The 23,331-nt window shown below is 41.6% G+C and overlaps 1 long non-coding RNA gene across 2 annotated transcripts in view; it reads right to left on the bottom strand.

The window, feature by feature from the left end:
• Positions 1-2,566: 2,566 nt before the first annotated feature.
• Positions 2,567-23,331, bottom strand: part of LOC121075361 — a 31,662-nt gene continuing 10,897 nt past the window's right edge. The window contains exons 2-4 of one of the 2 annotated variants that reach the window (XR_005822925.1): positions 8,687-8,840; positions 3,648-3,710; positions 2,567-2,704 (exon numbers count right to left, since the gene is read on the bottom strand). This is a non-coding gene — a long non-coding RNA (uncharacterized LOC121075361). The other variant, XR_005822926.1, reaches the window with a different exon arrangement.

Below are 23,331 nucleotides of genomic sequence, written 5' to 3'. Positions count from 1 at the left end.
TCTTCAAAAAGCACTGACCTAGTTTCTCTGCTTTTACAGTAGAAGTTCTCCAGTCCCATGTCAATGAGGTTGCCCTGACATATCTCAGCTCTGATAGTTATCTCTCTCTTTTAATAATGGCATCCTGAATGGGGATTATTTCCTCTAAATGCATCTTCATCTGTTCCCTGTAGAATATTTCCTTTTGAGTTACCTCTGATTGATCTGTTTTTGGTAGTGGGGCTAAGCAAAGACAGCTCTGATCTTTCTATCCGGGGCCTGACCACAGGTATGATGCCTGTGGACTTTGGCCAGAATTGGAGCCTTTGATAACATATTCCCCAAACCCATATAAAACACAATGAAAAAAGCCATAGTTTAAATTACTCTTTCTTATTATTAATGGAGCAGATCCTCAGACAGTGCAGTGGGTCACTTAAGTCCTTGTATGTGTGCAGAGATGACAATATTGCCTACCAGCTACCGAATCGTTATTTTTGTACGGCACCGCTCACTTATTTCCTTCACTTTGCAGTACATTTTTTCTTTTCGTTATGTCCAAATTTCCCTCTCTTCCTAAGGAACTGATTCTCCATCATCAAAGTCAGGGGGAGATCTCACCTAGACTCCTACAGGAACGTCATCAAGGCCTGGAGTTTATTTTGGGTAAGTTTTCAGAATACTTTGTTTTCTTTTTTCTTTTTTTTTTTTATTTTTTTAATTTCCCTTTAATTTCTCCATCTTTGTTATTTACTTTTGCCATTCTTCATGTTCTTTATCATTTCTCATTGACCTCAGACTGACAAAGTGCGCTTAGGTTGTAAAAACTTCCCTTTGCCACTGCCTGAGGTGCTGATGCCGGAGCCGTACTGCTGTACCAGCAGCCTGACAGCCTTTGGTTACGGGATGCCTGCCAGCTTTTAGGTTAGCGTTACGCATGGTCACAAATACATGGCTGAAAGACAGCAAACTCCAGTGATGTGGGTCTCTTCAGGGTGTGAGTGCTAATTTGTCTGTTCTTTTTGCATGTTTTCAAACCGTCCAGACCGCGTAAGCAATTTTTCTTTCTGATGTTTCCTGAAGAATGGAGGAGTCCTCCATCACCTGCCTCAGTTCAACTCAGAAATGCCTTGCACTGCCTAGTTGCAGTGTAAGGATCAGGAGAAATCGAGCTGACATATACATTTTGTCTGATTTTGTATGACAAAAAGCATCAGAAATGTTTACTAATTCACTTTATACTAAGGGTTCTTTACAGTAGGGACCATCCTACCTTTGGAGAGGGCATTGTTTTACAGAGTAACAGCTTCCATCACTTGTGATTTGTTTTTTTTTTTCCCAAGTGGGTATAATCCCGATTTACACTAACATAACACTTATATTTTTCTAAATATATAAATATGTATATGTATTTCTACAAAAATATTTATGTGATTGGGTAACAACTCTGAGTGCTTTCTGTGGAATGAAGGCAGACCAAAGTGGCAAAGACCTCAATTGATTCTGTCCCACTGAAACCTCTGGACTTGTTCCCCAAGCCAGTCTTTCATATAGATATATTATCTCACTGAGAATTTCTTGTCAAACTATGTTAAGTAAATAAAAGAGAGGTGAAATATCAGCAACAAAGCTAACAAATGGAGCTGAATGCTCCACTTGAAAGAACAGATCTAGCTGTTTACCATGCTAATCTGAAATGAAATGAAAATGTATGTTTTTCATCTTTTCAGACAACCATCTTCAAATACAGGTAGCTAAGGTCTTTAACAACATAGATTTTTTTTTTTTTTAAAGAAAAACCCTATTGTGGAGGCATCTTATATGCGTACGTGTGGATGGGTCAGAGTAGAAACAGAAATATCTATTACTGTTGATAGACTTACCAGTCTGAGCCTGTACATCATACACTGTTTTCATTTCCATGGCTAATAAGCGTCCACCTAATATACCCTGACAGAAGGGTACATGAACACTTCTGCATGCTCGGAGGCCGACTGTCCCTAACCATGCATCAGGCCCTGAGCACCCCTGGTGGCTGCTCCCTGCCTGACCCCACATACATGGATGGGTAGCCACTGCCAGCACCTACAAATTCTTGGCAGCACCCAAGCCAGACATTAGTGCTATTGGTAGCACCTAATATTTGTTGCCTTCAAGTCAGCATTTTCCCTCACACTCAGGGAGCCAGAAACTAACCGTGCTTTATTCTTTGCTTCCCAGACACTAAGCTCGCTTCGCAGCCTGGTTTTAGCAGCCTTCCGGAGGGAACATCCTCCCGAGACGGGCTGTGTGCTGCTAATTGCAAGGGAAATCCTGGCAGTGTCAGAGCCAGTGCCAAAACCTCTCTGATTGCAGCGATGCCGGGATCTCACCAGATGTCCGGGCTGTTCGTCCGTCTGGGGGTTTCTTGCTCGGGAGGCCCTCTGGCTGGCCTTGACCTCCCTCAGGAGTCACGGCCCCTCTCGCATCCTCGCAGAAGAAGGGCTGCTTCTGACGCAGCTCCATCCCCCCTCCGTTCCCTCTGACGTATCTTTGGCATTTTCAGTGTGCTGCAGCCAGCGAGGAAGAGAAATGTTATCCAGCTGCTGCCGCCGGTGCTTTTCCTCTGCCTGTCACCCAGTCCTGGCGCTGGGCTCGCAGCCATCATCTGTGCATCCTCACGTCACGTCTCAAGGGAGTCTCGTAGCGCCTGCACGGGAAGGTGGAGTGAGCCTCAAGGAACTTACTGGTGAAGGAGAGGCAGGAATATGAAAGTAATTTAATTTTTCATGCAAAACTCTGTTAGGAACTAGTAGACTTTCCAAAATGTATTCCAAAGAAATGCAGAGATAGATTCCCGACCGGCATTAATCAGTGCTGATTAAGTCATGGAGCTACCCAATTTCTGCCTGGTGAGTACTTTTCCTGTCATTGATTTATTGCCTTCCTTAGAAAAATAAGACCTGGGAAATAGAGAGTTCAAGTAAATTTACTCAGTTACCCAGCCAACTGTTGACTGTGGTACCAGGGATAATAAATGTGGAGGGGAAATTTCTCCTGCACGTTCATGTACTGAGGTCAAGCGTAGAGGTGTCCTGCATGTGCTCCAAATCCTCCAGAAGCTGGGGGATGCAGCTCAGCTGCAGCAGTAGGTGCTGGGCCTTTGAAGAGCAAAAGGAAGATGTGTGGCTAAATAAAACAAGGGCGTGCACGCGGGCAGAGGGACCGCAGCTTGGGGTTCGAGGTGGTGGCTGCAGAGAGCCTGAAGGACCCCTTCCCTCTCTATGGGAGAGGAAAACCTGATCCTCCTCCTCCTCAACCTGCGTGAGGTTGGCTCTCAACCTGCTTGATGGTTACCATCCAATGCTTGCCTCCAGTACTCGTACTGAGGAGTGAGGCCACGGGGTGCTGTTTCTTTCCTCTCATTCATAAGACAATTCCTCGGTGAATTTTACTTCAGGTTTGCAGGATTGTGCTGTGTGGGGGTTATTGTTTTCCTGCAGACACATGGCATTATATTTAAGTCACTGGATACATTAACACCACCATCTGGTTTTGTTTTTCAAATGACAGCACACTATTTGTTAAATACTTTCTACCCTATCTTCTTTAAGATATTTTAGGGATAAAGTCTGCAGTGCTGTACGTACAGAAGGAAAAACCTTATCAAGTTTGCTTGTTTCACTTACCAGTCTAGACTTCGTGTTGCTTTCCAGCTCTCTTTAGAGTACCCGTTCCATATTGTCATTAACCTGAAACAATGAACAACTTTCAAAAACCTATGAACTATGCAGCATGAAGAGCACAGCTGTAGGAGGCTTGCTAGGAACAACATGTGAGGCTGTCCAAACAGAAAACGAATGCTTTGTTTTTTGGGTATTCATTTTGTGCCATTAATAATGGATCTGGCTTCTGGAAGGAGCTTGTCACTTGAAGGTGACTTGAAAATCCTTTAGAAAGTATGAATCACCCACAAATTCCTGAACACCTCCAAACACTTCTGAAACTATAGCTAAGTCATAGCTGGTAAATCCTCCCATTTACTGTAGTAATTTGATAAGTGTAAAAAGACCTTTACACAGAACAAACTGAGATGACTCTTCAAGACAGCTAAAACGCAGTGAAAGGATCAATTCACAACTCTCTCCGTTTTGCCTGTATTAGGCAAGCGGCCCATTTGTTCCTCATCCCATGATCCTCTCAGGTGACAGTGACAGTTACTTGGTGTGCCCTCAATGGGCTTTTATGTGACCAGGAGAGGAACACCTATTGCTGTTACCCAAACTATACACATACTGACTATGTATTTTATTATTTATTTATTAAAGAAAGCTGCATTGGTACAAACATTTGCCTATTTCCTGGCCAGTGGCACTTGTTGCCAACCACACAGTGACAACAAACAGGATTTTTTTTTCTTCTCAAAATCAGAATATTTACATATTTAAACCCCGACGCTCTGCCCACTCCGCCCTTTACTCCAGATCATTGCCTCTGCATGAGTGCACTAAATAAATTAACAAGTTATCAACAAGACTGCCAGGCCACTTCGGGCTCCCCATTCCTGCGCCTGTCATTGCCACTGTGTTGCTGTGCTGGGACGTGACAACCCCGCAGCACAAGGTCACCCCCCCCCCAGCCACTCTCTCGCTGCTGCTTGGAGACGACCATTCTGAGAAATGATTTGTTATGGTAGAATCAGAGGCACATTTGTTAGTTAATTCATTCTGTAAAACTCAAATGAGATGAAAAACAAGCAGAGATCTGACAAATGGCATTTAATTATGTCTGAGCCTAAAATTCATAATACATATTTATGCTGCCCTAAGTCAGTCACAGCCAAGGTCCCTTTTATTCTCATAACTGAGTCCAAATGCTGATATGGGAAGAGGGTGTTAGTGATGGGCTACTTTTCATTACAGTGCCTCTTTCTTTATGCCTTAACTTCCCATCCCCTGCGCTCACCCTGAGCAGCACTTCTCCAGGTGTTATTATTCCATGGCCTGCGCAAATAATGCAAAGAGCTTACAGTTACCCATTAGCTTTATCTTAAAGATTTCAATGGTCTGCCTTCTAATCTTGTCTGGTCTCTAACTTCTTCATAGGTTTCTGTCTCAGGCTCGGGGTGTAGGAAGATACCAGGAAGCATTGCAAGGACTGTGTCCCTGCTGAGCTACAACCTGCAGAAAGGATGGGCCCTGCCGCTCTCAGGATAATTTGCTTTCTGCAGAGGAAGGGCAGCTGCCTCTGCAGTGACTCCAGCAGCACTGGTTAGTACAGTACAAGTAGGGACCCCTTGAACTGACGTTGCAGAGGCTGGACAGAGAGTACAAAGCACAGACTCCTGGGAAGTGGGTACTCAGGCACATGTGCCTCCTTAAAACAGAAGCTCAGACCTGGAGAAATATCAACAGGCACTGAAGTGCTCACCTGAATGAGCTAAATATACACCTGCTTCCACCTCCCGCTGCTAGAAATCTATGGACTGAGTTTGGGGTAAAGGATTGAAATGTTTTTGTCACAATAACATATGCTTCAACTCTGCAGAAGATGCGTGTATATTTTTACAATGGCTTGGTGCTATTATTGTAAAAGTAAGCCATTTTTAAAGTCCTTCTGTCAGTACAGCATAGGGTCTCCAAACACGACCCCGGGCAATGTGTGCCTGAGGACAGCCCTATGGGAGAAGAGTTTCTATCTTCTCCCCCTCCCAGCTTCCTGAACCTTTGCTCCTGGGAGAGCCAGCTGCATCGCAAGGCCTGCCCATGACCATGAAGTCAGCAAGAGGCTTGTCATCCTCTGCAGGGGGCTATCATGGCAGCCTGACCATGCCTCGTGTCCTCCTCCACCACAGCCCATGAGACAGCAGCCCCAACAGCTTCATCTGGTCTCCTGAAGGGTTGTGCAAGAGGAGGACGACCTCCCCGGCAGTTCAGGAGGAGGCGATTTCACAGCCCACATCTGGCTGCCCTGCTGTCCCTGCCTCTCTCGCTGTGGGACTGTGCAAACCCAGAGAGTGCTTCGCATGCTGCTTGACATCCTTGCCCTGCCGAGGCACCAGAGACACCACCTCTCCTCCCCTTTCTCCTGACATGCTGCCACCCAAACTCACCAGGCAGCTTCAGGGTGTTTTTTTTTTGTCCTCTGGTGGGAAATTTCCTTTGACCCTTTCAAGTGGGACAAGAACAGATATTAGATTTGTTGATGATGAAGTGGTTTTTTCTGGATTCAACAAGAGGTACAATGAAAAGATTGCAGCTGCTGAGCGAAAGCGCCGCACCTATTACAGAGTTCATACACATTTACAAGTGGCACATCAGCGAAGGCTCTCCTCACCCCAGCAGATGCACGCCCTTTCCACAGAAAACTTGTTAATCTTTCCGTCAGCTCTGCATGCTTTGCATACCTTTGGGAAAACATGGTGTTTGACTCTCTTGCCAGATCTTGCAATGATAGAAGTGCTATTAGCAGGTGAAAGCTACATGGAAGTGTTTTATCTTTCCGTAAGTCTTCTAGGTCCTCTTGCTGCAGAATGGGACAGCAATTTAAAACCCCAGATAGGTTGGGTTATAACTAAATTCTAAGAACACCACTGCCCTATCGAATACACATCTACTTACACTCCCACACTGCCTATACGTGACACAGGGTGCATATAGATAGATGATAGATAGATTTTTGGGAAGGAATATAATTAAATTCTTACTTGTTTTTATACACACATGAAGTCACGCAGCTAAGAAAACAATAAGTTCTAAAATTAAGGTAGCAAATCAACTCAGTCAGGAAGCAAGTAACTCAGACTTGGCAAAGGAGGCCGAAAAAAAGGTTACTATTGTCTGACATCATACAGCAACTGCACTTTATAATAAGGGCAATAAAGCTTCTACTAACCAGAGAAAATCCTGATGAAATTTGGGGAAGGATATAGCTTGCAGTCAATCAACTGTGCAAAAGTAGCAATAAGCATTTGCCCGAGTCCTAATGAAGCAGGGACACGACAGCACGGTTGAAAAGGAACTGCAAATGCTTTGCGAGCTCACCAACGTGGCCCAGGCAAGGGACAACAATATTACTGAAAAGTCAAAGGGAGCATTACTGGCCTTGAACACATGCACTGTGATAGTGACCAGTGCAGCCAGTGAGGGCCAGGGTCCCCAGGGCTGCTTTAATTTGTGCTGGACCGAATTTCCTTAGAAACCCTTTGAAAGCCCAGTCCTGCTGGAGCACGCTGCCTTTCCTCTCCCCATGGCCCTTGTGTCCCACCACCCATGTTCAGGAAAGGGAATGAGCAGCAGGTGGGATTCAGATGTTTTGTAATGGAGGAAATGTTCATACAGGGAGCATTCAATTCTTTTACACTGGTTTCCAAACACTTGCCTTCCCCCAGCATGAGCCCTCCTGACTGCTGAACGAAATATAGACGTGGCACGGTAATTTTGCAGCCACTTTTGTGCAAAAATGCTATTGCAAAGGGAAGACACCAGGATGAGGACAACAGTTATGTCAGTGAACAGTAACAAGAACGAGGAATACACTGGAAAACAACCAGTGAGCTTTGCCTCATTCCTAAAATTTTTGCATCTCACAAAGTTCACATGCTTTAACCCAAGTCAGTGTTTGCCCCACTGACATCAGTGGCTAGATGCTCCCAGATTTCAGCAGCCTGAACATTTTCCCCAAGTGGTGTTATTTCCTTTTCTTTTTGCTATTTACACTACTCTCCAGGCTCACTCTTTGTCTGTTCTGGCCTCTGACTTATAGATACACTAGATGCTGTTGTGGTTGCCCTGTACCTTGTTTAACTCATGCTATCTACACAAAGAAGTTCTGGAGTGCTTGCAGGCAATTTCATGCTTATAGTGCATCAAATTTGCTTGCACAAAAATGACTGCAAAACTGCATGGGATGGTGAAAGTCAGAGCCCATGGGTCGCAGCAAAGCCTATCACAGTCAGTGCAAACATTCCCACAGCGTTAAACAGATTTTGGATCTGACCTTGTGCATTCAGGAGTGGATTCCTACTTAGCATATTGTCACCAAGGGAGTCTTTTTCAGATTGAGTTCAGGTAGATGTGAGCCAAGGAGCAGCATCAGCTCAGTCTGGGTGTTGTAAGCAATCCTGCCTGCCATTGCAGGATTTGGGCTGGTGCTGAGAGGTGAGTTCCCTACTGCAGGGCCTTGCAGCCAGAAAAGCAGGAGGATGGCGTACCTTGTACGCCCAGTCCACATACAGCTTGGGTCACACACAGTAAAGTAACTGCTCTTGTACTAACGGGAAATGAGTTGCTGTGGTCTTGATCCTGCTCACACCAAGGACTGGTATCAGCATTGCAAAAATATAGGGAGCATCCCTAGCTCCTTTTTGAAGCCTTGCCTTTGTTTAAAATATAAGGATTACACCCGACAAATAATAATCATAAGGATTTAAATAATAATTTCTTCGTAGCACCTTGATTTTTAGTAAAATCTCAAAAATATACATCACATCCTTATGCTTCCAAGTAAAAAGACTTCTAGTTAGACTAAAACAGGGAATTTTACATTTCTGATTTACTGTATGCAACTTCTAAATATCAACAGAAATGTGCACATTTGTTTTTCTTCTTGGCTGATCCTAGTTCATCTTCAAGACCTTGAGAAGTTATAAAATTCAGATGAAGAATGAAGAAGTCACCCTCTGGTCCAGCACCCTCTGCCCCAGGACATGGGAGGACACCCTCCTTACCTTGCTAGCTTCCAAGTCTGGAGCCCCTGGTGAGGAGAAGCAGCTCGGTGTTCAAGGTTCACAGTGTTTTCATGGACAAGTGGGGTCACTGGCAAAGCTCGCAGCCAAACCATGACAGTTTTTCAATTGACTTCGACACAACATTTACTCTGCTCTGATGAACAAAGCAAACGTTCAGTTAAGTACTGACATGCAGCTTCTGGTCCTCATATTAAATCTTTGTTTTGTTCTCTCTTCTTGTACCTTTACCAAATAGTAGTAAATTATTTCATGGGTTAACCTGACTTTCCTTCTCTTCCTCTGTCCTTCAAGAAAGTGTCTTCTAAGGGAGATCTGCAGTTTGCAGAAAAGCCCAGGCACAACCAACAAGCAAGACCTAGTTAGAGCAATCGGTGATTTTAGGCTCCCTCCTCATCCCAAGTGGCTCTGGCAGTTTCCTTTTAGTCTTTAGCATTGCTCATATTATTTACACAGCTGCTCCAGTAACTTTTTCTTGTTATATATTTATTTCTTACTAGTTGTGTTTTTTTAATATTATATTTATATTAAATTTTTCTCCCTTTAGATTTTAGAACAGCATCAGTTTATGTTTACTGCCTTAAAATGTGATTTGCTTGTAATTAAAAACACAAATCTAGCAGTGTCTAGATTTAAGGGTACCTGTGTTTAGTAGTGGGATGCAGGTCTTAAAAGCTGAACCCTATCATTTCAACATCCATAATCAGTTTTTAGGGTTTTTCTATTATTATTATTATTTCAAGGTCTAGGTGTCTAAAATTATATCATTTTTCTCACTTGCTTCTGCTAGCTGCTTTCTAAAAAAATGTATTCATGCAGCTGTGCATGTTATAGCTGTGTGTACGTATGCCCACTGGATTTACATGCACAATTACCCCAATAGCACACAACCCTCAGAAGCCTGCACATGCAAAAAGCCTGCTAGCTGTAAAACTGTTGGCATGGATGCTTGATTTCCATATGCAGTCACAATGAATATGCATGTACATTAGGTGCACAAGCACACACATTTCTGAAACCGGAGGCCTCAATGTGAAACTAAAGAAGAAAGGACAAATGCTTTGGAGGAGGGCTCGTAGGTCAAATTCAGTGCTAACAGTTAGCAGGCATAAATCTGCCGGATTGTACTCATGTGTCTTATATCAGTGCGACTCATTTTCTTCAATTAGATGTAGGAAAATGCTGTGGATTTATAGTTTTCTTATTTTTGCCTTTATGTCTTTTGTATGTTTATAATTTTCCTTAGTATTCCTTTTCTGATTTTAATAGATGAAAAACAGGCCATTGTATTTTTTTTCTTTTTTCCCCAGGCTCCTCAAGTTAACAGAAAAACAGTTTCTGGGTACTAGCATGCTTGAAAATTAGCAACTAAAGACTGTAAACATAGACTTAGGTGTCTGAATTTAGGCACCAATTTTTTAAAACCTTGGCTTAGAAAATAAAATAAGTGAATGTATATAGATAATATAAATCACCAGTCACTTTTATTACATGTATGTTTATATAAAGACCTTAGAACACGTTTTAAAAAATGTAAACGTTCCTTAGTATGTTTAACTATGTGTCTAAAGAAGATGTAGGACAGAAAGAAAACAAAAGTTTGACGAATGTTTCTGATCAATCCTGAAGAAATCAATAGGAATTCACTCACAGCATGATTTCATTTAACTTTCCATGCTAGGAATAGTAACCTGGCTTTCCGTTAAAGCTAAAGCATTCCTACTACTTAGTGATTTAATTCTCATGTCAACATATATCAGCCAGGCAGAGAATGGCTCGGAGCTGGGGAAGGGGAGGAGTGGATGGAAACATGCAGAAATTGTGTGGACTGAGTTGTATGGTTGAGTGACTTTGTTTCACCAAAACTGCTTTCTAATAGAAAATAGCATTTTCATTGTGATGCACACTTCTCTTCCCCTTTGAGGAAGCCAAAAGTATGTGTTTTTTAGAGCATGTTTTACTGCTTATTTGGAAAATATGTAACACCTGAAATTTGGAACAGCTTGGTAGAGAAAAAAAACAACACATTGAATTGCAAGCACTGCTGTGGTGTGTTTTTAGAAGCCCCAGCCTGGGTGCCCCCTTCCCTGTCAGCCACCCCCCCCCCCCCAAAATTCCTAGAATTGTGGCATCTCCATCTTACTCAACATTAAGAGGGGAGATGAGCCCAGAGAACAAGAAGCTCGAGGCATGTAAACCATAGTACCCGTGGATGAGTCCAATTTCTTGATTTTTTTTTTTTGCCAAAAAGAAAAAATGTTTGTCAGTAACATATCTCAGAATTTTGCTTTGGAAATATAAACTTTCCCTTTTCTTACAAGAATTTTAAGTATTCAATGAAGAAAACCACCACTCCCCACAAAGCAAGGTAAAGCTTTTAGCACTGCAGGGTCCTAAGTCAAACTTCTGCTCCTTAGCAGACCAGAACCTTACATGGTGTATGGGAACCAATGGAGCATTCAAACCCAGAACATCTGGTTTACAATATTTTTTCATTTGTCCGTGTTTGTGCTCCTGAATGCATGCGCATTTGGATCCATAAGTGTGAGTGCATGTCTGTTCTTATTTATTCTAAATATAACCATTTTTCTGAAAGAACATTATTCATACTGAGATAAAAGAACGCTATCCTTCATACGTCTTTGGCTCAAAACCTTGAGCCTGACACTTAGCATTATAAAGGACTAACCCAAAGTGTGGAAACAGTTCTCCAAATACTGACAAAGTCCAAGCTTGGGTTGGTCCACTACAAGAAAGTTAAGGATAACGAAGAAGATCCCAGCTTTGCTGCTCCATTGAATCCCCAGCTATACATATAGCAGATGCCCTTTGTATGATATGGGACACGTAGGCTAAGAAACTTATATCAGCTAGTGACACCTGAAAGCGACCTTGTTTTGCAATACATGTTTTTGTATTGTCTACACACAAAATTATGCATGTGCACACACTATCTGGCTGAAACAATGACTTATTCTGAATTCTTCCATCAGCGTCCAGATTTGACTGACCGTGGAATTCATACAGAACAGATGAAAAACATTTTACTTTTAGGCAAAACTGTTGAGTGAGTCTGCAAAAGGAAACACCGTAAAATCCACTTTCCATCCAACAAGCTAAAGAGGCTCTATTACCTTTATTTTCAGTTATTTTTGTGGGCAAGATATGAAGCAAAATAGCTGTGGCTGTTTAGCTGCCTGAACAATAGAAAAGTTTATGCAGCTCTTGAGCTGAAATGTTTTTGACAGTTTTCAATTTTAGCTCTTTTGATTTTGTAAGAAATCTGCAAAAATATGATTTTGAAAATCACCAGTTTCATGCTTTATTCCTTTCTCAGAATCAGACTATATTGTCCAACTCCTCTTCACTTACAGTGTCTGAGGGAATCCTGGAGAATAGCTGGCAAGAATCAGTGCTGGGCTGTTGCTTAGAAACTGCCTGGGTTTCTATATTATTGCCTGATGTAATAGTTATATTGCCCACTTGCATCTGTTAACAAGCAATACAACGGAATCCACAGGTACCAATAAAGAAATAAACCTGGCATTCATTACTTTGCTTGAAAACTCATCAGTGCTTTTTTTCTGGCTTGCCAACAGGGAGGAAAAACAATTTGCTCAGGTGCTAATTAATAAAATAGGAGATGTACTGACTCTAAACATATCTATTTTATTTAGATTTATTTATTTTGCCCCAGGGAAAAATACGTTGTAAAGAATAGTGTATTAGTATAATTACAATTTTGTAATGTTGTGGAAAGGTATGAGCTGTGGTTCGTTGGTTGCTTTTCCTTTTTATTTTTTTTTTCCCTGTAAGCCAGTGTGGTAATATGACCATTCTTTTAACATTTTTAATAGAAGTAGCACAAATTCATTTATAAAAGGAATAGGACAGGTCATTTCTATTGAGCACTATTACTAGATGCTCAGCAAATCCCTAGTTACAGATGAATGAGCTTACCTTAGTGGCATCAATATTGCCAAATCCAAGGGTGTAAAAAGGAGCAGATGGGATGATGAGAGCATGAGATGGGCCCTGTGAGTGCTTTTGTGAAAGCTATACATTCCCATATACAGATTGAGATTGGGGAAAAAAACAAAAAAGCACATTTTTTTTTGGTTCATGTATTCAGGTTTATCTTACAAGAACAAGGGCTAGATTTCCCTACCCATTAAAAGCCGTATTGTAAAAAAAAAAATCACAATTTTTGGCAATAAGGAAATCACCGGCTGTCCTGAAGACAGTCAGACTGAAGAGAACTGGCACTTTGTCACCCAAATGCAGCAGCTCATCCCTCATGCCTGCATTTAGAGTAATTGTAATAAAAGTGATTGTAGCCCAAACCTGAGTGACAAGATGTGGGGAAAAGCACCAAAAGAGTTGTGGGGAAGAGCAGGCTCTGTGACACTTACTTTTCACAAGTAAATCTTGCTCATGGGAGTACAGAAACTGCTTAGACAAACTACATTTTGCTCTGTCTGGGGGCCTAGTTTTTTGTAAGCGAAAACAGCTCAAACTTCTGCTGTGTTGTCAGGCTCCTTCTCTGCAGGCACTGGTGCTGTGTTGGAGCACTGCAAAAGCTGAGGCTGCTCAGCAAAAACAAACGAGGGGGTGTATGCTCAGCACAACGTGCTGGGATTTATGAATGCAACTCACATTATTGTTAATGGGAGTTACACACGTAAATCCCTGCCCTTCAACATGATAATACATAATATACCCCTTAATTTTTAATTCACCAGGGTCTCAATTTTAAAGCATTTTCATATAGTTTGTCCTAATTATAATCGTTTTTAATGACAGCTTAAAAATTTCACATGACTGTCTTATCACATACGGTACTTAATTTCTCAAGTGAACAGTTTCAATGTAGTGTATTCTGGGAATTTTGAGAACTAAAACACTAAGGAAAAAGGACTTTGTATAATCAAATGAGATATTATTCTATGTTTTATATACACTGGGACAGAGTTTCTCACAGTATTGGTGACCATTTTGAAAAGTACTCAGAACCAGTTTGGGTTTGGAAAGTTTTCAGCTTAATCTTGGTTTTATGGCCAAGGACGCCCCCCTCCCCACATTCCTCATTGCCAGCACTGATACAAATTAGCACAATTATTAGTTAATGCAGGCTTTGGGGAGGTTTCAGACTATGGACCATTTTTCCTATTCTATAGGACCTCACGAACTCCAAATGCACAGCTTCAACATCATAATTTGGACACCCAACAGACAAGCCTTTGCACACTGACAAGTGACCAAATTCAGAGTACATCCACATGCCCCACATATCAAACATTTGCCATTGCTCTCATTATCTCATTTGGGCAGGTTAAATAATTGTGATCAAAGTAACCGGAGTCAGAGATCTCCTGCATTGCCTGTCCCGACAGATGGACACATGCCCTGGTATCCCCCTCTAACAACACCCAAGCATCCGCCTAACTTTTCTCTGAGCCCCAGCTGCTAGGAGCCCAGCCACTGACTGCAATGAATGATCAACAGCTTCTGGGAGTCCCATTTCAAGCATTTCCCTGCTCTGCAGCCAGAGCTTTATGTTCTCTTATTTCAGTCTCTTGAACTGCTTTTCTTGCAGAACTGGTCTTCTGCTTTGACTTTGTGTTGACTAAACTAAGTCCTGCATTATTTTTAGCTCTTTACTTTCAGAGGGAGTAGCATACACATGTATTTTTACTACTTACAGGTACAGAGAGGGCCCTGGCCAGCAAATAGATGATGAAATACCAAACAATGACTTCAAAACTAGCCTTAGTGACTTCAGAACTTAAGTGTCATTTTCAAGAATGACCAGGGTGCTGAGATGCCAAGTACCATTTTTAAAAATACTTTAAAGTAACTACTTACCTAAGGTGATCAGGTACGACTAAGAATTCTCAACAATTAGCATTAGTAACTAATAATACTTTAAAGGTTTGACTTCAACTGTGCTCAAGAAGTCATACCTACCTACTTTTCCAGTACTGAGTGAGAAAAACTGGACTGCCTCCTAAAACACACAAAACTGCTAGACTGTACTAATACATATATATCCATGTTTTATATAACCTTTAATTACTGAACAGCCATGACTATAGAGGGGAAATAACTTGCCAAATTAGTAGCCTTCAAACTGTCACTTTTTATAAAGAATAAATGATAAAAAGAAATGTAGCACTCATTTGTTAGTCATATTTATGGCAGCTTTAAACTATTTTGTATGTAGACTCCAGTTGTTGGTATTGTTTCTACTACAAGAAAAATAATTTGGCTGCTGCTGCAACATTTTAGCTTTCACTGTTACTATAAAAACAATCCCCATGAGATTTTTAGTCTCCTTGCATAGCTGGTTCACAAGGACTTAGGAAGTAAAAGTTTAAAACTGGTAACAGACAAATCACTTTTAAAAGCCAGCATTGTACTGGCCTGGGAGAGCTACAGGAAAAGCTACTTTAAAAAAAAGAGCAAAATGCAACAGTACAAGAGCTAAGCAAGCCTAATTATTTTTTAAACAAATATATGGAGGTCATCTAAAACTGTGAATGCATGAAAGGGCTTTTCCTACATGTGAATTGTCAGATCCACGTTGGAATGGGCATCCAAGCAGATATCAGCTCCCTAACACTGCTCCCAGTAGAGAGGCATCTTAGCCTTTGAGTAATGTGCTCTAAAACAACAACATACTTCTGAACGCATTAAGGCTGACATTTCTCAAGTTGGGATACCCAGAGTCTGACCTGTCTTATGGAAGCACATGGCTCTCCGTGGCTGAGAGTTTTGGTGTAACCTGGGGCTTTTGGGGTGGGTGTGCTAAATTACATGCTTTGAGCAAACAGTTATAATTTGGTGCTTTTGTAATTTTGGTGAATTGGAGAGGCACGTCCACAATGTATCGCCTGAGGTCTTCAACATATTTGAAGGCTAGACAAGGATTTTTGCTAGAGTACAAGAAAAGAGCCAAAGCCCCACAGAGATTTAGAGGGATTTGGATGTTCAGCGCCTAACAAACTCCCTCAAAACTCCCAGCCCTGTTTTGTAAATGACGGCTGCATCTCGACAGATTTGGTGGTTCAGTTTGGCTGGTTGTCCGCATCCGCTCAGGCTGGAACCTGGCCCGGGAATTTCGTTAGACCATGAGAAGTTTCCAGGAGAGTTTTCAGCTCTTGGTTCCCAGGTATCTGAGGCTTTGCCACTTCCACTTCCCCCCGCCAGAAAATGCAGAGACGTGCAACCATTTACGAAAAAAGCTGGCCAACCCCTTTCTGAATCAAAGGAATATTCATGTTTTGGATCACAGACTGAACAAAGATTTGACTAGCTCCTGCTTTCTCTGTCCTGTGCTGCCAATGTCTGATCCTAAATTATATCCATTGGCCAACACAGAACATCTTATTGAAGTTACTTTTTACTAAAAGTAAAATAAATATCAGTTTTTGATCCTTAGGTAGGAATCATGCAAAACTGTTCTTTAGCATATTTTGGTTTTAAGACTCAAAGTCTCCATTTTCAAATCAGTGTGTCTAGACCCAGGCTCCAGAATATATCTTGATGCGTGCAGACAAGCAAACATTCTACGGAAAACTGTTGAGCAATTGCTGCTGCTCTTCCTAATGCCCATCTCATTGCAAACTAAGTCACTTTTGTACAGGTCAAGCACCTCCCAAGACCTGAAATCAAACAGAGGAAGGTGCAGACCTAGACACTGACATTTACAGTGGGGTGGCCCTCAGAGCTTGAGCTGCATCTCAGTCACACAGAACAAAGTCATTGTGTCAGAGGGCTCACACTGAATGTGCCAGACTCCACATTACACTCTCAAATGGCTGAAAATGCTCTAACAATTAGTATGTGTAAAGCCCTCAGCTACTCACATCCTAGGAAGTAGTATGGATTTTAATTATTATTTTTTGGGGAAACCATTCCAAATGGCAAACCAGCAGTTATTTGTCTGCCATCTATTGATGTACTGTCTTGATCTTTGAGGCTGAGAGGGATACATTTCCACCTTTAATCCTTCAAACTTTCTAATGCTTTCATGTACAAATGTATACAGTAACTTGGCGTTAGCATTCCACAAATATGCAAATTGTCTGTCAGATTGGACAGGCTGCATGCATTTGAAGTTGTGTTGACAGCCTACAGAAAAAAGACATTCTCAGCTCAAACATGAACAAGATGTTTATATCCCTTTTCCCTAAAAACATACATTTTATGTTTTAAGCAGAGATGGGAGCAAACTGCAAAATTTGGATCAAGACGTCTTTTGCACCCATAAAATTTGGGGATGTCTGCATCAGGGGATTTTGATTCAGCTGGCTCTTGGAAGGGGAGAGTCAGCTCAGATCTGGCTTATGTTCCAGCCTTCACAAAATACAGTGGGAATTTGCACATGAGCCTCTGTTTCCAAGTAGGTTAACGCATAAAAGAAGCGGCTCAGAAGGTGTCATACTCTAGATGCAATGAGCTCTGCAGTTGGTGGTGACAGCAGTTACCTGACAAAGCACCATCTTGCCAGTCAACAGAAAAGGAAGCTGTAGAGCCCAGCATCTTTCCTGGCCTGGAGAGAGAGAAACAGCAGCAGTGAGATCTGATGGGTGCCGGTTACACATAGCACAGATAAATGCTAAAGGCCGTGGCATAAATTAATGATGGGAGTTAGACAACTCTAAGCATCTACCTCCGTAGTTCAGACCCTCAGAAGCTCTTATTTGGAAGCTGCCAAGTCCTGCAGGGCCTCCAGTGGTATCAGCACATGCTGATCAGGTGTTGATATGAACCCAAATACACTTGCATTGTTTTTTTAAGCACGTTACACAGATCATGTAGCCCCAATAAAAGCAAGCTGTTAGCACCTCAGCTTCAACAAGTTCCACAAGCCAAAGTCAATGTGGTTTTCCAGTAAGGTTATAGCCAACTGTCCTCTTTGACTAAATATTTTTAAATCTTTTAATTGAAGCAGGTATATGGTACACACATTTAATTTAACTAAATCCTCTCCTAGATTCCCTGCCTTGACATGAAGGACCAAGTTCCCTCTTATTACTATGCAGGAGTAGCAAACTACATGTCTTTGTAGGTTCTTGCATATTGTCCACTCCAGTGAGGTATCCTAAATTGTGACTTGACATGAAAAGAATGGCTGTTTAATTACTGACTGTATTGAGAACTGTGATTCAGGTAGGAACCTTATCTAACAGCTGCTTCCTCAAAGCATTCTGACACTGCATCTGGACATCCGGTGCAAAGTATCATAAGGTCAGGAGCAGAAGGGATCACCTCTGAAATAATTGCTCTTGTAACACAGGCTTCTTCTGCAGCTCATAAAAAATTTAGTTTTAGCGGTAAAGATGCACTAAAGAAAGTGGGAAATATCCCACATGGCATCTAGGCCCCATGAAGTCAAAGAACCTGTGAAACCTGTGAAGTAATGAGTCTCCTTAGAGCACAAGTGGAAATATTGTCAATTAAAAATCTTTGCTGCAGCAAACCACAGATGATCTGGAGTGGAGAGCTGAAAGAATGAAAACAAAGGACTTTAAATATATTTCATAAAAAACATTGAAATTTTCCTTTTTTCACTGTCAAAAGACAGTGAAGGGGGAAACATTAGACCTGTGATCTTCCAGCATTCATTAATTTCAGTGGCCCCGTAACTTGGGCATGCCCATGACACTGCAGCTGCTTAGTATCACTTCTTGGCATCTTGCAGAAAACTCCCTGAAGATCCAGTCTTTACTGTGCACTTACCACAAACCCAGCCCTAGCCACCTTTTGCCTCATTCTCATCTGCAAAAGCATGTGCTTTAGGTTTTACATGTGGCAGGGAATGCTATGAAGCCATCCTGTCTGTGGACTTGCTGGTTACCTTCTGGCACTTGTGCCCTGACCAACTTCTGGGTCACACGCCAGAGCTGTGTACTGAACAATGGCCAAAGACCCTCGCTTTGCATTCCATCTTCGTGAATACTGGATAACTTAACAACCACACGGGCAAAATTACTAACATCAGGCTACCAAGCACAGAAACAAGGTCACTTCATATCTCTCTGGAGAGTTTTGGAAGCCTGGAGCTGCTCAGGCAGTGTATTCCCAAGTCAGAGTGCCCCAGAGCAGCAGGGGATCTTGTGAAGTGAGTGTTAGGATTATGGAATTCAATCTTAAGTTATGCTAGCCCATATTTAAACAGCCATTTTGGAGGCTTAATTCTCCTGAATGGGTACGGATTGTTTGCCAAAGACAACAGCTCTGAATGGATCAGCAGCTTCAGATGGAATACCTTCAAAGAATGTTCTTTGATAGCCTCCCAAAAGTAAAGAAAAGACAACTGGTGCCAAAAGAATGGCTCAGTGTAGGAATGAGAAACCTAGCAGTAACGAGTAATAAGCATATCAGGAGCCCAGTCTGACAAACAGGAGCATAAATGCTTGCAGGGTAGGGCCTCAGAGCTGCTCTGCTGCCAATGATTCGTGTGGTCTTCAGGAGAGTTGACAGCAGGAACTATGCCTTTGCTTACTTCATAAGAGTAGATAACTCAGCAAGACTGGAGAAATCATTTGACAGAGGCCAGATTCAGAAGGCATCTGAAATGTCTTTCTTTAAAGATAATCATGTTAGGAATCAAAAGGGGTCTAATGTTAGAGACTTGCCTTTCAAATGCAACAAATGATTATACCTGTCAAGATTTATGGACAGATTTATTTATGTTGACAGAGGGACCACTAATAGTTTGACAAATGAGAAGTCTTGACAGATACAACAGATATGTTCAAGTATATTTCCTCCTGTTTGAAATAGGAAATGAGTGAGTTATGACAAGCCTGTAATGTATATTGATACATCTATTCCTAGGCTCCATCTACAGAAGTAGATGTACTCTATGGTGCTGGATACTGAACTAGAAAGCCAGTTATAATCTTAATCATCAGCAACCCTCTATCCTCCTCCACCAAGAAAGCATTCAGAACAGCTAATTTAGAGAAAACAGGAAGGAAAGCATTTCCAGCTGGTGCTCTTGGATGGAAAACTTGCCTTCCAAAATAAGGCAAGAATCTGGAGAAAAGAAATAGTAGGCTCTCAGGAAGCTTTATATTTAACATGATTGCTAGGCAGGGACTTTTCATGTAAATTCACAGCAAGCTGAATCCTCCTCCCCAGCACAGAGGGCCAGGCCTCACTGTACCATCGAGGCTTCTGGTCAGCTCCAGCCAAGAAAGCAGATCTGTCCCCAGGACTGCTGCAGTCCTACAGCAGGGAACAATTCTGCACTAAACTCTCATTCAGAAGAGGTATAAAAAAAGCTATTGCCATGCATTAGTTCCTGATCAAAGGCCAGTCCAATGAACGGGAAGACACCAGCAGCTTCAACGGACTTTGCCTCAGGTTGTGATCTTTTAGGTGTTTTCCATAAGAGTGTGCAACCATTACATTTCCAGCTGTGAAAGACAGAGCAATCCTTCAGTGCTGCTCTCCCATGCAGCAGCCTTCAAACACTACGTTCATTTAGCAGACAGCAACTCCTCATTTAAGCACAAAATTTCCAACCTTCACACAGCATGGCTGGCTCTGGACAAGCCAAGAGAGAAGAGACTGGAAGGAGAATCCCACTTTGTTGCTCTAAGGACTGCCGTCCTCTCCAACTGGGAGCATGATAGATGTTGATGAAACAACACTTGGTACAAGACCAGTGTCTGTTGTGTGCACTCGGCTTGGGTGCCAGACCCACATTTTCAAATAACAATGGGACGAATTACCATGCTCCCCAAGGCTTCACAATAAACACAAACAAGCAATTAAACCAACACATGCTCTTGTCACTCAGGAATTAAACAGTTTCCTGATCCCTCAGTAAAAGCTGGTCAAGTTTCCACATACTAATGTGACTTTGCACACTATTGGTTTATTGCATTAAGAACCCATTCTGCATCTTTGGCCGATTAAAGTCATCTGGCTACCCCTCCCTAGAGATCCCCTCAGGAAGGGATAGGTAGCTGGTATTTTTGCAGCAGGCATATGTCTGACATCGAAATGCATTTAACTGAAGCACAATGGGCAATGTTGTTCATGCAAAAACATTTTGGTGTTTCAAAAAACCATTAGAGGGCATCAAGGGAGGACTAGAGTTCCGAAAAAGAATGAACCTTGACAGGCTAAACTAACTATTACTCTTTCCCCAGCACACTCACTTCCCTGGAAAGCTCCAGAAGGCCTATTAATTATTTTGGATTTGCTTGTGGAAGTCATCTGAGCTGGCAATTGCCAACTGCATCACTCTGACATTCCAGGGGCCGACAGTGCCATCTCCTTCATATAAATCTGTTAAATTACTAATATACTGAAGTATCTCAGCTTAAAACCCACTCTTGCTCTCCTTTATCAATTTTGCATCTGATTTCCACTGAGGTTGAAAAACAAAGCAAGCCCCAAACACTTACCTCCTTGCCAGTCATTTTGTGCACTGTTCTTTGTTAAAAAAAATTCTGCTCTGTAATTACCAGACAGCCATGGGAGTGGTTAATCTTTTAAAGCAACAATATGAATTATAATACCAACTGTATACTTCACTGTGGTAATCCTGCAGTAATGCAAGCAATATTAGCATGTTCTGGGAGGCAGAGTACTGCCAGGGGACCATGGATGCTTGCAGGAGAAGAAAAGAGGAAGATTTCGCAGTAATGAAAATGATGTTGTGTTTAGTCCCACAAGCTAAAAACAAACTAAATATTTATGATAAAGAAAAAGAATAGGAAGGATTATGGTGTCATTCACTGTAGAATAAAATATTACCTAACCTAAACATTTACATAAATAACAGAACGATAATGCATGCTGAATTTAGATGGATCAAAGAGGAGAAAATTAACTAACAGCAGCAGAAGCATTGCTGCATGCAGCGGTGGGTGCACCCGGGGCTGGGCACCCCTTCACTTTCACATGTGACAAAGTCTGTTGCAGCAGGACCCTGGCAGCATTTGGTGTGACTGTTCTTCAGATAGAGCCATTGTGACCCTTACTGTAGTCTAACTCCCACTGAAGCCATGGGGTTTCAGGGCAACGTCTGCAAGTAGAGAATTTGTTGCAAGATCCTGGCCAAATTGTTCTGGAGGCAGAGGTGACAACTTAGCCACATCTTTCTCCAGCTGAATCACAGCTCCACTTAAAAAGTTCTTCATATAAGGCCAAAGTAGAGTTCATTAGTTATAATTAAACTTCCAGTTGGATACTCTTATACTTTTTGTTTCTACTTGGAAGTAGAAAAGTACATACATGTGAGTAAAAAAAATTACATAACATTTGGGGTAGTTTTATTTCAAGAACATAGGCAAGAACAACAGTATTCCTGCAGAATTTGAACCATCATCCTACAGAATTCTGCAACAAGGCTAATAATTCTCCAAAAATATTTTTATAATTATTCCACAAATTAATGAAAATACAGCTTTCTACTGTGTTGGATATTATTTTGCAAGGAAAGTGATTATATAGGGAAAGTCTATGAAAGTAAGAAATAGCATTGTAATGTACTATATACATCTCAATATTCTTTAGCAAAATATCTCATTTAGAACCATAGCAGCACTTTTGGGTAGAAAAATGCCAACATGACTGAGAACACCAAGTCACTCTGGTATTAGCTGGTGTACCCTTGGCCTTAACTACAAAGTCCATTACAGAGCCAGGAAGAAACCTGAACAAGGATATTCTGCAAACAGACCCAGACTGGAACTCAAGCTAGTACGAGGCTGTGCATTTAAGCTTGGGTGGTAAGCTACTGTGCAACTGTTTGAGGGAGAATTGATTTTTCTCTGGTTGAAATGTGCGAAGATCCCATGGTTTATCCGAAGAAGTAAACCTAAAGATAACAGTTTAGTAACCCAGGGTGATGTTTACAACTGTACTGAATGTGACAGCTTTCAAAGTATTATGTATATTTCTAAGGCTGTACATGTACAGCTCTGACAGCATGTCAGTTATAATTCTTGTAAAAAATGGATGTGATTTATTATGGTTCAAATATAGAATAAACTATATAAATGCTTCACCATAAAATACTAATTTTCTCATTGCTGAGGGGCTCATCTGCATTCTAAATAGCAGTAAAGATGGTTTTAATTGAATAGAGTTTTCCTCCCTTTTCCTGTCAGCTTCAACAACACTGGCTAGGGTTAACAGATGCACAGAACTAAAGGAAATCTCCAAACAATAGCGCAGAGCCCTAACCACAAACAGGACAACTATGTTACCACAAGTTAGGGGTGAGCTGGGTTTTCGTGTTCTGGGAGAGAAGCTACGGAGGTTGCTCATGTGTGATTGATGGTACTTGTGAATAATACCAGTTGGCAGACATTAGTAACACTTTGTCTCACTTTTTTGCTCAGTTGTTCACTTTTCTGCATTTGGCATGTTTTCATGTTTTTAATAGGAATTTTTCAGCCATGCATCTCTGACATGAAATAGCATGAAATTTGATGCCTCCGATTCTGAAGTATTTTATAACTGGCTGTATGTGACATTAGCAGAAAACTTATATGGAATTACTGTCTTTTAAAAGTAGGTTGCTTTTCAAGCTCCTTTATTTTCTTATCCCATGCCTAGCAGAGAAATTTGTATGAATATTTTGCACTTAATTCTGA

Source organism: Cygnus olor, chromosome 10 (assembly GCF_009769625.2).
Source record: "Cygnus olor isolate bCygOlo1 chromosome 10, bCygOlo1.pri.v2, whole genome shotgun sequence".
Classification (NCBI taxonomy): domain Eukaryota; kingdom Metazoa; phylum Chordata; class Aves; order Anseriformes; family Anatidae; genus Cygnus; species Cygnus olor.
This window is presented reverse-complemented; position numbering and strand designations above follow the sequence as displayed.